The following is a 15385-nucleotide window of genomic DNA, read 5'->3' as shown; positions in this document are numbered from 1 at the left end:
TGGGTATCCAGATACCGCTGTTGGTTATTAGCCGGAGAGTTGTCTCGGTCATGTCTGCATGGTTCCTGAACCAGTAGGGTCTACACACTTAAGGTTCGATGACGCTAGGGTTATTAGGAAGATCTGTATGTGATTACCGAATGTTGTTTGGAGTCCCGGATGAGATCCCGGACGTCACGAGGAGTTCCGGAATAGTCCGGAGGTGAAGATTTATATATGGGAAGTCTGTTGGGTTTCGTAGTAATTTCAAAAATTTTCCTACGCACACGCAAGATCATGTGATGCATAGCAACGAGAGGGGATAGTGTTGTCTACGTACCCAACGCAGACCGACCGCGGAAGCTCTGACACAACATAGAGGAAGTAGTCGTACGTCTTCACGATCCAACCGATCAAGCACCGAAACTACGGCACCTCCGAGTTCGAGCACACGTTCAACTCGATGACGATCCCCGGACTCCGATCTAGCAAAGTGTCGGGGAAGAGTTCCGTCAGCACGACGGCGCGGTGACGATCTTGATGCACTAAAGTAGCAGGGCTTCGCCTAAACTCCACTACAGTATTATCGAGGACTATGGTGGCAGGGGGCACCGCACACGGCTAAGGAATAGATCACGTGGATCAACTTGTGTGTTCTAGGGTGCCTCTGCCTCAGTATATAAAGGACTACAGGGGGGAGGCTGGCCGGCCAAGGTGTGGCGCGCCAGGAGAGTCCTACTCCCTCTGGGAGTAGGATTCCTCCCCCCCCCCAATCCTAGTTGGAATAGGATTCGCGGAGGGGGAAAAGAGATAGAGGGGGCCGGCCACCTCTCCTAGTCCTAATAGGACTAGGGGAAGGGGGAGGCGCACAACCCATGTAGGGCTGCCTCTTCTCTTTTCCACTAAGGCCCATCATGGCCCATTTAGCTCCCGGGGGGTTCCAGTAACCTTCCCGGTACTCCGATAAAATCCCGATTTCACCCGGAACACTTCCCATATCCAAACATAGGCTTCCAATATATCAATCTTTATGTCTCGACCATTTTGAGACTCCTCGTCATGTCCGTGATCACATCTGGGACTCCGAACAACCTTCGGTACATCAAAATGCATAAACTCATAATATAACTGTCATCGTAACCTTAAGCGTGCGGACCCTACGGGTTCGAGAACAATGTAGACATGACCGAGACTCGTCTTTGGTCAATAACCAATAGCAGGACCTGGATGCCCATATTGGCTCCTACATATTCTACGAAGATCTTTACCGGTCAGACCGCATAACAACATACGTTGTTCCCTTTGTCATCGGTATGTTACTTGCCCGAGATTCGATCGTCGGTATTCCAGTACCTAGTTCAATCTCGTTACTGGCAAGTCTCTTTACTCGTTCTGTAATACATCATCCCACAACTAACTCATTTAGTTGCAATGCTTGCAAGGCTTAAGTGATGTGCATTACCGAGAGGGCCCAGAGATACCTCTCCGACAATCGGAGTGACAAAACCTAATCTCGAAATACGCCAACCCAACATCTACCTTTGGAGACACCTGTAATGCTCCTTTATAATCACCCAGTTACGTTGTGACGTTTGGTAGCACCCAAAGTGTTCCTCCGGCAAACGGGAGTTGCATAATCTCATAGTTATAGGAACATGTATAAGTCATGAAGAAAGCAATAGCAACATACTAAACGATCGGGTGCTAAGCTAATGGAATGGGTCATGTCAATCAGATCATTCAACTAATGATGTGACCTTGTTAATCAAATAACAACTCATTGTTCATGGTTAGGAAACATAACCATCTTTGATTAACGAGCTAGTCAAGTAGAGGCATACTAGTGACACTTTGTTTGTCTATGTATTCACACATGTATTATGTTTCCGGTTAATACAATTCTAGCATGAATAATAAACATTTATCATAATTATAAGGAAATAAATAGTAACTTTATTATTGCCTCTAGGGCATATTTCCTTCAGTCTCCCACTTGCACTAGAGTCAATAATCTAGATTACACCGTAATGATTCTAACACCCATGGAGCCTTGGTGCTGATCATGTTTTGCTCGTGGAAGAGGCTTAGTCAATTGGTCTGCAACATTCAGATCCATATGTATCATGCAAATCTCTATGTCTCCCACCTGGACTAGATCCCGGATGGAATTGAAGCGTCTCTTGATGTGCTTGGTCCTCTTGTGAAATCTGGATTCCTTTGCCAAGGCAATTGCACCAGTATTGTCACAAAAGACTTTCATTGGACCCGATGCACTAGGTATGACACCTAGATCGGATATGAACTCCTTCATCCAGACTCCTTCGTTTGCTGCTTCCGAAGCAGCTATGTACTCCGCTTCACATGTAGATCCTGCTACGACGCTTTGTTTAGAACTGCACCAACTGACAGCTCCACCGTTTAATGTAAACACGTATCCGGTTTGCGATTTAGAATCGTCCGGATCAGTGTCAAAGCTTGCATCAACGTAACCTTTTACGATGAGCTCTTTGTCACCTCCATATACGAGAAGCATATCCTTAGTTCTTTTCAGGTATTTCAGGATGTTCTTGACCGCTGTCCAGTGATCCACTCCTGGATTACTTTGGTACCTCCCTGCTAGACTTATAGAAAGGCACACATCAGGTCTGGTACACAGCATTGCATACATGATAGATCCTATTGCTGATGCATAGGGAACATCTTTCATATTCTCTCTATCTTCTGCAGTGGTCGGGCATTGAGTCTTACTCAATTTCACACCTTGTAACACAGGCAAGAATCCTTTCTTTGCTTGATCCATTTTGAACTTCTTCAAAATTTTGTCAAGCATGTTGTTTGTGAAAGTCCAATTAAGCGTCTTGATCTATCTCTATAGATCTTAATGCCTAATATGTAAGCAGCTTCACCAAGGTCTTTCATTGAAAAACTCTTATTCAAGTATCCCTTTATGCTATCCAGAAATTCTATATCATTTCCAATTAACAATATGTCATCCACATATAATATCAGAAATGCTACAGAGCTCCCACTCACTTTCTTGTAAATACAGGCTTCTCCAAAAGTCTGTATAAAACCAAATGCTTTGATCACACTATCAAAACGTTTATTCCAACTCCGAGAGGCTTGCACCGGTCCATAAATGGATCGCTGGAGCTTGCACACTTTGTTAGCTCCCTTTGGATCGACAAAACCTTCTGGTTGCATCATATACAACTCTTCTTCCAGAAATCCATTCAGGAATGCAGTTTTGACATCCATCTGCCAGATTTCATAATCATAAAAATGCGGCAATTGCTAACATGATTCGGACAGACTTAAGCATCGCTACGGGTGAGAAGGTCTCATCGTAGTCAATCCCTTGAACTTGCCGAAAACCTTTCGCGACAAGTCGAGCTTTGTAGACAGTAATATTACCGTCAACGTCAGTCTTCTTCTTGAAGATCCATTTATTCTCAATTGCTTGCCGATCATCGGGCAAGTCAACCAAAGTCCACACTTTGTTCTCATACATGGATCCCATCTCAGATTTCATGGCTTCAAGCCACTTTGCGGAATCTGGGCTCACCATCGCTTCTTCATAGTTCATAGGTTCATCATGATCTAATAACATGACTTCCAGAACAGGATTACCGTACCACTTTGGTGCGGATCTTACTCTGGTTGATCTACGAGGTTCAGTAGTATCTTGTTCTGAAGTTTCATGATCATCATCATTAGCTTCCTCACTGACTGGTGTAGGTGTCGCACAAACAGTTTTCTATGATGTACTACTTTCCAATAAGGGAGCAGGTACAGTTACCTCGTCAAGTTCTACTTTCCTCCCACTCACTTCTTTCGAGAGAAACTCCTTCTCCAGAAAGTTTCCGAATTTAGCAACAAAAGTCTTGCCTTCGGATCTGTGATAGAAGGTGTATCCAATAGTTTCCTTTGGATATCCTATGAAGACACATTTCTCCGATTTGGGTTCGAGCTTATCAGGTTGAAGATTTTTCACATAAGCATCGCAGCCCCAAACTTTTAGAAACGACAACTTTGGTTTCTTGCCAAACCACAGTTCATAAGGCGTCGTCTCAACGGATTTTGATGGTGCCCTATTTAATGTGAATGCGGCCGTCTCTAGAGCGTATCCCCAAAACGATAGCGGTAAATCAGTAAGAGACATCATAGATCGCACCATATCCACTAAAGTACGATTACGACGTTCGGACACACCATTACGCTGAGGTGTTCCGGGTGGCGTGAGTTGCGAAACTATTCCACAATTTTTCAAATGTACACCAAACCCATAACTTCAATATTCTCCTCCACGATCAGATCGTAGAAACTTTATTTTCTTGTTACGATGATTTTCATCTTCACTCTAAAATTCTTTGAACTTTTCACATGTTTCAGACTTATGTTTCATTAAGTAGATATGCCCATATCTGCTTAAATCATCTGTGAAGGTGAGAAAATAACGATATCCGCCACGAGCCTCAATATTCATCGGACCACATACATCTGTATGTATGATTTCCAACAAATCTGTTGCTCTCTCCATAGTACCGGAGAACGGCGTTTTGGTCATCTTGCCTATGAGGCACGGTTCGCAAGTACCAAGTGATTCATAATCAAGTGGTTCCAAAAGTCCATCAGAATGGAGTTTCTTCATGCGCTTTACACCGATATGACCTAAATGGCAGTGCCACAAATAAGTTACACTATCATTATCAACTCTGCATCTTTTGGCTTCAACATTATGAATATGTGTGTTACTACTATCGAGATCCAACAAGAATAGACCACTCTTCAAGGGTGCATGACCATAAAAGATATTACTCATATAAATAGAACAACCATTATTCTCTGATTTAAATGAATAACCGTCTCGCATCAAACAAGATCCAGATATAATGTTCATGCTTAACGCTGGCACCAAATAACAATTATTTAGGTCTAATACTAATCCCGAAGGTAGATGTAGAGGTAGCGTGCCGACTGCGATCACATCGACTTTGGAACCATTTCCCACGCGCATCGTCACCTCGTCCTTAACCAATCTTCGCTTGATCCGTAGTCCCTGTTTCGAGTTGCAAATATAAGCAACAGAACCAGTATCAAATACCCAGGTGCTACTGCGAGCATTAGTAAGGTACACATCAATAACATGTATATCACATATACCTTTGTTCACCATGCCATCCTTCTTATCCGCCAAATACTTGGGACAGTTCCGCTTCCAGTGACCAGTCTGCTTGCAATAGAAGCACTCAGTTTCAGGCTTAGGTCCAGGTTTGGGTTTCTTCTCTTGCCTGCCGCTCTTTTTGAAGTTCCCCTTCTTCTTCCCTTTGCCCTTTTTCTTGAAACTAGTGGTCTTGTTGACCATCAACACTTGATGCTCCTTCTTGATTTCTACCTCCGCAGCTTTCAGCATCGCGAAGAGCTCGGGAATAGTCTTGTTCATCCCTTGCATATTATAGTTCATCACGAAGCTCTTGTAGCTTGGTGGCAGTGATTGAAGAATTCTGTCAATGACGCTATCATCTGGAAGATTAACTCCCAATTGAATCAAGTGATTATTATACCTAGACATTTTGAGTATATGCTCACTAATAGAACTGTTCTCCTCCATCTTGCAGCTATAGAACTTATTGGAGACTTCATATCTCTCAATCCGGGCATTTGCTTGAAATATTAACTTCAACTCCTGGAACATCTCATATGCTCCATGACGTTCAAAACGTCGTTGAAGTCCCGATTCTAAGCCGTAAAGCATGGCACACTGAACTATCGAGTAGTCATCAGCTTTGCTCTGCCAGACGTTCATAACATCCGGCGTTGCTCCTGCAGCAGGCCTGGCACCCAGCGGTGCTTCCAGGACGTAATTCTTCTGTGCAGCAATGAGGATAATCCTCAAGTTACGGACCCAGTCCGTGTAATTGCTACCATCATCTTTCAACTTTGCTTACTCAAGGAACGCATTAAAATTCAACGGAACAACAACACGAGCCATCTATCTACAATCAAACATAAACAAGCAAGATACTAATCAGGTACTAAGTTTCATGATAATTTTAAGTTCAGTTAATCAAGTTAATTAAAGAACTCCCACTTAGATAGACATCCCTCTAATCCTCTAAGTGATTACGTGATCCAAATCAACTAAACCATAACCGATCATCACGTGAGATGGAGTAGTTTTCAATGGTGAACATCGTTATGTTGATCATATCTACTATATGATTCACGCTCGACCTTTCGGTCTCCGTGTTCCGAGGCCATATCTGTATATGCTTGGCTCGTCAAGTATAACCTGAGTATTCCCCGTGTGCAACTGTTTTGCACCCGTTGTATTTGAACGTAGAACCTATCACACCCGATCATCACGTGGTGTCTCAGCACGAAGAACTTTCACAACGGTGCATACTCAGGGAGAACACTTCTTGATAATTTAGTGAGAGATCATCTTATAATGCTACCGTCAATCAAAGCAAGATAAGATGCATAAAAGGATAAACATCACATGCAATCAATATAAGTGATATGATATGGCCATCATCATCTTGTGCTTGTGATCTCCATCTCCGAAGCACCATCGTGACCACCATCGTCACCGACGTGACACCTTGATCTCCATCGTAGCATCGTTGTCGTCTCGCCAAGCTTATGCTTCCACGACTATCACTACTGCTTAGTAAAGCATTACATCGTGATTTCATTGCATACAATAAAACGACAACCATAAGGCTCCTGCCAGTTGCCGATAACTCGGTTACAAAACATGATCATCTCATACAATAAAATTCACCATCATGTCTTGACCATATCACATCACAGCATGCCCTGCAAAAACAAGTTAGACGTCCTCTACTTTGTTGTTGCAAGTTTTACGTGGCTTCTACGGGCTTAAGCAAGAACCAATCTCACCTACGCATCAAAACCACAACGATAGTTTGTCAAATAGACTCCGTTTAAACCTTCGTAAGGACCGGGCGTAGCCATACTTGGTTCAACTAAAGTTGGAGAGACAGTCGCCCGCATGCCACCTATGTGCAAAGCACGTCGGGGGAACCGGTCTCGTTTAAGCGTACGCGTAATGTTGGTCCGGGTCGTCTCGTCCAACAATGCCGCCAAACCAAAGTATGACATGCTGGTAGGCAGTATGTCTTATATCTCCCACAACTCACTTGTGTTCTACTCATGCATATAACATCAACATAAATAACCTAGGCTCGGATGCCACTGTTGGGTTTCGTAGTAATTTCAAAAAAATTCCTACGCACACGCAAGATCATGTGATGCATAGCAACGAGAGGGGAGAGTGTTGTCTACGTACCCAACGCAGACCGACTGCGGAAGCGTTGACACAACATAGAGGAAGTAGTCGTACGTCTTCACGATCCAACCGATCAAGCACCGAAACTACGACACCTCCGAGTTCGAGCACACGTTCAGCTCGATGACGATCCCCGGACTCCGATCCAGCAAAGTGTCGAGGAAGAGTTCCGTCAGCACGACGGCGTGGTGACGATCTTGATGCACTACAGTAGCAGGGCTTCGCCTAAACTCCACTACAGTATTATCAAGGACTATGGTGGCAGGGGGCACCGCACACGGCTAAGGAATAGATCACGTGGATCAACTTGTGTGTTCTAGGGTGCCTCTGCCTCAGTATATAAAGGACTAGAGGGGGGAGGCTGGCCGGCCAAGGTGTGGCGCGCCAGGAGAGTCCTACTCCCTCTGGGAGTAGGATTCCCCCCCAATCCTAGTTGGAATAGGATTCGCGGAGGGGGAAAAGAGAGAGAGGGGGGCGGCCACCTCTCCTAGTCCTAATAGGAATAGGGGAAGGGGGAGGCGCACAGCCCATGTAGGGCTGCCTCTTCTCTTTTCCACTAAGGCCCATCATGGCCCATTTAGCTCCCGGGGGGTTCCGGTAACCTTCCCGGTACTCCGATAAAATCCCGATTTCACCCGGAACAATTCCGATATCCAAACATAGGCTTCCAATATATCAATCTTTATGTCTCGACCATTTCGAGACTCCTCGTCATGTGCGTGATCACATCCAGGACTCCGAACAACCTTCGGTACATCAAAATGCATAAACTCATAATATAACTGTCATCATAACCTTAAGCGTGCGGACCCTACGGGTTCGAGAACAATGTAGACATGACCGAGACTCGTCTTCGGTCAATAACCAATAGCGGGACATGGATGTCCATATTGGCTCCTACATATTCTACGAAGATCTTTATCGGTCAGACCGCATAACAACATACGTTGTTCCCTTTGTCATCGGTATGTTACTTGCCCGAGATTCGATCGTCGGTATTCTAGTACCTAGTTCAATCTCGTTACCGGCAAGTCTCTTTACTCGTTCTGTAATACATCATTCCGCAACTAAATCATTTAGTTGCAATGCTTGCAAGGATTAAGTGATGTGCATTACCGAGAGGGCCTAGAGATACCTCTCCGACAATCGGAGTGACAAAACCTAATCTCGAAATACGCCAACCCAACATCTACCTTTGGAGACACCTGTAATGCTCCTTTATAATCACCCAGTTATGTTGTGACGTTTGGTAGCACCCATAGTGTTCCTCCGGCAAACGGGAGTTGCATAATCTCATAGTTATAGGAACATGTATAAGTCATGAAGAAAGCAATAACAACATACTAAACGATCGGGTGCTAAGCTAATGGAATGGGTCATGTCAATCAGATCATTCAACTAATGATGTGACCTCGTTAATCAAATAACAACTCATTGTTCATGGTTAGGAAACATAACCATCTTTGATTAACGAGCTAGTCAAGTAGAGGCATACTAGTGACACTTTGTTTGTCTATGTATTCACACATGTATTATGTTTCCAGTTAATACAATTCTAGCATGAATAATAAACATTTATCATGATTATAAGGAAATAAATAATAACTTTATTATTGCCTCTAGGGCATATTTCCTTCAAAGTCATCATACGGTCACCGGAAATATTCGGGGGTATGCCAGTATTGTACCGGGACCACCGGAGGGGTTCCGGGGGTTCACCAGGAGGGTTCACCTGGCCCGGAGGGCCTTATGGGCTGTAGGTGGAAGGGAACCAGCCCCTAGTGGGCTGGGCGCCATCCCACCCTAGGGCCCATGCGCCTAGGGTTTGGGGGGAACCCTAAAGGGGGGCGCCACCCTTGCTTGGGGGGCAAGCCCCCTCCCCCTTGGCCGCCGCCCCCCTTTAAATCTCATCTAGAGGGGCCGGCCCCCTTCCCCCTTCTCCCTAAAAATAGAAGGGCGAGGGGAGGGCTGCAACAGGCGCAGCCCCTCCCCTCCCCAACACCTCTCCTCCTCTGCATGAGCTTGGCGAAGCCCTGCCGGAGAAATGCCACTCCATCACCACCACGCCGTCGTGCTGCTGTTGGAGCCTTCTTCCTCGACCACTCCCTCCTCCTTGCTGGATCAAGACGCGGGAGACGTCACCGGGCTGCATGTGTGTTGAACGTGGAGGCGCCATTGTTCGGTGCTTAGATCGGATTCGGCCGCGATCTGAATCGCTACGTGTACGACTCCTCCAACTGCGTTCTTGCAACACTTCTGACTCGCGATCTTCAAGGGTATGAAGATGCACTCCCTTCTCTCTCGTTGCTAGTTACTCCATAGATTGATCTTGGTGATGCGTAGAAATTTTTTAATTTCTGCAACGATCCCCAACAGTGTCATCATGAGCCAGGTTTATGCGTAGTTTCTATGCACGAGTAGAACACAAGTTGTTGTGGGCGTCGATTGTGTCAATTTACTTGCCGTTACTAGTCTTATCTTGATTCGGAGGCATCGTGGGATGAAGCGGCCCGGACCGACCTTACACGTATGCTTACGTGAGACTGGTTCCATCGACTGACATGCACTAGTTGCATAAGGTGGCTAGAGGGTGTCTGTCTCTCCCATTTTACTCGGATCGGATTCGATGAAAAGGGTCCTTATGAAGGGTAAATAGAAATTGGCATATCATGTTGTGGTTTTGGCGTAGGTAAGAAACGTTCTTGCTAGAAACCTATAGCAGCCACGTAAAAACTTGCAACAACAATTAGAGGATGTCTAACTTGTTCTTGCAGCATATGTCGTGTGATGTGATATGGCCAAAAGGATGCAATTAATGATATATGTGATGTATGAGATTGATCATGTTCTTTTAATAGGAATCACGACTTGCATGTCGATGAGTATGACAACCGGCAGGAGCCATAGGAGTTGTCTTAATTTATTTATGACTTGCGTGTCAACATAAACGTCATGTAATTACTTTACCTTATCACTAACCATTAGCCATAGTAGTAGAAGTAATAGTTGATGAGACAACTTCATGAAGACATGATGATGGAGATCATGATGATGGAGGTCATGCTGTCATGCCGGTGACAATGATGATCATGGCGCCCCGAAGATGGAGATCAAAAGGAGCAAAATGATATTGGCCATATCATGTCACTATTTGATTGCATGTGATGTTTATCATGTTTTACATCTTATTTGCTTAGAACGATGGTAGCATAAATAAGATGATCCCTCGCAATAATTTCAAGAAAATGTTCCCCCTAACTGTGCACCGTTGCTAAGATCCGTTGTTCCGAAGCACCACGTGATGATCGGGTGTGATAGGTTCTAACGTTCGCATACAACGGGTGTAAGCCAGATTTACGCATGCAATACACTTAGGTTGATTGACGAGCCTAGCATGTACATACATGGCCTCGAAACACGGAAGACCGAAATGTCGAACATGAGTCGTATAGAAGATACGATCAACATGAAGATGTTTACCGATGATGACTAGTCTGTCTCACGTGATGATCGGACACGGCCTAGTTGACTCGGATCATGTATCACTTAGATGACTAGAGGGATGTCTATCTGAGTGGGAGTTCATTAAATAATTTGATTATATGAACTTAATTATCATGAACATGGTCTAAAATTCTTTGCAATATGTCTTGTAGATCAAATGGCCCACGCTAATGTTGCCCTCAACTTCAACGCGTTCCTAGAGAAAACCAAGCTAAAAGACGATGGCAACAACTACACGGACTGGGTCCGTAACCTGAGGATTATCCTCATAGCTGCCAGGAAAGCATATGTCCTTGATGCACCGCTAGGTGAAGCACCTGTTTTCCCAGCAGAACAAGACGTTATGAGCGCCTGGCAGACGCGCAGTGATGATTACTCCCTGGTTCAGTGCGGCATGCTTTACAGCTTAGAACCGAGGCTCCAAAAGCGTTTTGAGCAACACGGAGCATATGAGATGTTCCAAGAGCTAATAATGGTTTTCCAAGCTCATGCCCGGGTCGAGAGATATGAAGTCTCCGACAAGTTTTACAGTTGTAAGATGGAGGAGAATAGTTCCGTCAGCGAGCACATACTCAAAATGTCTGGGTTGCACAACCGCTTGTCTCAGCTGGGAGTTAACCTCCCGGATGATGCGATCGTTGATAGAATCCTGCAGTCGCTCCCACCTTGCTACAAGAGCTTTGTGATGAACTTCAATATGCAGGGGATGGAAAAGACCATTCCTGAGGTATATTCAATGCTGAAATCAGCGGAGGTGGAAATCAAAAAGGAACATCAAGTGTTGATGGTGAATAAAACCACTAAGTTCAAGAAAAGCAAGGGTAAAAAGAATTTCAAGAAGGACGGCAAGGGAGTTGCCCCGCCCGGTAAGCAAGCTGCCGGGAAGAAGACAAAGAATGGACCCAAGCCTGAGACTGAGTGCTTTTATTGCAAGGGAAACGGTCACTGGAAGCGGAACTGCCCCATGTACTTAGAGGATAAGAAGGCCGGAAATGTCAAAGGTATATGTGATATACATGTTATTGATGTGTACCTAACCAGCGCTCGTAGTACCTCCTGGGTATTTGATACCGGTGCGGTTGCTCATATTTGTAACTCAAAACAGGAGCTGCGGAATAAACGGAGACTGGCGAAGGACGAGGTGACGATGCGCGCCGGGAATGGTTCCAAGGTCGATGTGATCACCGTCGGCACGCTACCTCTACATTCACTACAGGAATCAGGTAATTTGCCATCTGTGAATTACAGACGGCAAAGACCTAAATACAGACGGCAAAGATTTTTCTGTCAGGAAGCAGACGGCAAAGTCAGACGACAAAGATAAGTCGGCAAAGAATACTTTAGCGTCAGCATTTCATCGGGCAGACGGCAAAGATTTTGCCGTCAGCCAACTACAGATTTGCTGTTTGTTGCAAAAAATAATAGACAGCAAAACCCTGTTCTTTGCCGTTAGTAAAAACTTGTTCTTTGCTGTCATCTTGACTAAAGTACAGATGGCAAAGATTGTTTTTCATTTAAAAAAAATAGACGTCAGAGTAGAGCATCTCACCGGACACATGAACGTCAAACCAAGACAGTAAGTTGAGATCACATAGATTTTGGATTCGACACGGCGTGCTGCCTTTCATTCATCGTACGTGGAGTTACAGAGAAGAAACAAAGCTGTCCTGAAAATCTACACAAAGGAACCTAGAAAGTAAAAATAAAAGCAATCAGGTCCTTCTCCACTACAGCAACATGGACTTCACCCCTGGTCGTCCTTCTTCTGGTCGGGGACAAAACCACAGGGATTCCACAGCCACCGCCTTGCGCTGACCACGCCGACCCGCAACACCAATTGGAGCTGAACGGAGGAGACGCTGTCCGCTCTGCCCGCGCCGGCCCGAAGCACCACCCGGAGCTGTTCCCCTGCCCGCAGCGGCCTCCCACGCCGGCCGTGCCGTGCTCGCACCGCACGCCCGCCGCCCGCCCGTGCGTCGCTTGTAGTAGCCTCCCACGCCGCCCGCTCTGCCCGCACCGGCCATGTCCTGCTTGCGCTGCCCGCCACGCTTGAGAAGTTGCAGCAGCCTCCCGTGCTGGCCGCTCTGCCCGCACCGGCCAAGCCTGGCTCGCGCCGCCCGCCCTGTTGGAGGAGCCGAAGCGGCCTCCCGCGCCGGCCGCCCTGCCCACAGCAAGGGGAAGGAGGGAGCCAGAGGAGGCGGAGCACAGGAAGGGAGGACGAAGGTGTGCTGGCGGTGGCGGAGGGTTGGCCGGCTGGAGGAGCCGTGGCTGGTGGCACCGACGAGTGGATCGGGACGCGGGCGAGGTGGTGGGGGTGGGGTGCGTGCGTGCGTTAGAGAGAGAGACAGGTACGAGAGAGAGAGAGAGAGAGAGAGAGAGAGAGAGAGATCATGCGGATAAGGGAGAGAGCGTGCGGGATAAGGGAGAGAGAGCGTGGTGGGGTTGGGCATGGGATAGTGTTGGGGTGGGCTGCGATTGTGCCCGGGGCTGTGTGGGTTGAGATGCTGCCACATCATCGATCCGCATGGTATGCTTTCTCTTTGCCGTCTGTATTTTTTATTACAGACGGTAAAGAGCTCACTTTGCTGTCTGTAAAAAAAATACAGATGGTAAAGATATTTGCCGTCTTCATTTTATATTACAGATGGCAAAGTGAGCTCTTTGCCGTCTGTATTTTTTTGCAGACGGCAAAGTGAGCTCTTTGCTGTTTGTAGTTTATTTGCAGACAACAAAGTCTATTTTACCGTTACTTTTTCTTTGCCGTCTGCTGATGACGGCAAACCCTTTCTTTGCCGTCTGCCCCGACAAAATGCTAACGGCAAATCTCCTGTTTCCCGTAGTGATTTACCTACGGGATTAGTTTAAACCTCAATAATTGTTATTTAGTACCAGCTTTGAGCATGAACATTGTATCTGGATCTCATTTAATGCGAGATGGCTACTCATTTAAATCTGAGAATAATGGTTGTTCTATTTATATGAGAGACATGTTTTATGGTCGTGCCCCGCTGGTCAATGGTTTATTCTTATTTAATCTCGAACGTGATGTTATACATATTCATAGTGTGAATGCCAAAATATGTAAGGTTGATAATGATAGCCCCACATACTTGTGGCACTGCCGCCTTAGTCACATTGGTGTCAAACGCATGAAGAAACTCCATGCAGATGGACTTTTGGAGTCTCTTGATTATGAATCATTTGACACGTGCGAACCATGCCTCATGGGCAAAATGACCAAGACTCCGTTCTCCAGAACAATGGAGCGGCAACCAACTTATTGGAAATCATACATACTGATGTGTGCGGTCCAATGAGTGTTGAGGCTCGTGGAGGCTATCGTTATGTTCTCACCCTCACTGATGACTTGAGTAGATATGGGTATGTCTACTTAATGAAACACAAGTCTGAGATCTTTGAAAAGTTCAAGGAATTTCAGAGTGAGGTTGACAATCAATGTGACAGGAAAATCAAGTTCTTACGATCAGATCGTGGGGGAGAATATTTGAGTCACGAATTTGGCACACACTTAAGAAAATGCAGAATTTTTCACAACTCACGCCGCCTGGAACACCTCAGCATAATGGTGTGTCCGAACGTCGTAATCACACTCTATTGGATATGGTACGATCTATGATGTCTCTTACCGATCTACCGCTGTCATTTTGGGGTTATGCTATAGAGACTGTCGCATTCACTTTAAATAGGGCTCCGTCGAAATCCGTTGAGACAACACCGTATGAATTGTGGTTTGGTAAGAAACCTAAGTTGTCGTTTCTGAAAGTTTGGGGATGCGATGCTTATGTCAAGAAACTTCAACCTGAAAAGCTCGAACCCAAATCGGAAAAATGCGTCTTCATAGGATACCATAAAGAAACTATTGGGTATACCTTCTACCTCAGATCCGAAGGCAAGATCTCTGTTGCCAAGAATGGATCCTTTCTAGAGAAAGAGTTTCTCTCGAAAGAAGTAAGTGGGAGGAAAGTAGAACTTGATGAAGTATTGCCTCTTGAACTGAAGAGTGGCGCAGCTCAAGAAAATGTTCCTAAGGTGCCTGCACCGACTAGAGAGGAAGTTAATGATGATGATCATGAAACTTCAGATCAAGTTGCTACTGAACTTCGTAGGTCCACAAGGACATGTTCCGCACCAGAGTGGTACGACAACCCTATCCTGGAAATCATGTTGTTAGACAATGGTGAACCTTCAAACTATGAAGAAGCGATGGTGGGCCCAGATTCCGACAAATGGCTGGAAGCCATGAAATCCGAGATAGGATCCATGTATGAAAACAAAGTATGGACTATGACTGACTTGCCCGATGATCGGCGAGCCATAGAAAATAAAAGGATCTTTAAGAAGAAGACAGATGCAGATGGTAATGTGACCATCTATAAGGCTCGGCTTGTCGCTAAGGGTTATCGACAAGTTCAAGGGGTTGATTACGATGAGAGTTTATCACCCATAGCGAAGCTAAAGTCCATCTGAATCATGTTAGCAATTGTCGCATTCTATGATTATGCACTACAACAAATATGTCAACTTGTGACCTTGACTATTGGTCACTGAAAGGTCATTGTTTTTCAT

The sequence above is a fragment of the Triticum dicoccoides genome, chromosome 4A (assembly GCF_002162155.2).
Source record: "Triticum dicoccoides isolate Atlit2015 ecotype Zavitan chromosome 4A, WEW_v2.0, whole genome shotgun sequence".
Lineage (NCBI taxonomy): Eukaryota > Viridiplantae > Streptophyta > Magnoliopsida > Poales > Poaceae > Triticum > Triticum dicoccoides.
The sequence above is the reverse complement of the archived record's forward strand: the minus strand, read 5'-3'. Positions refer to the sequence as shown.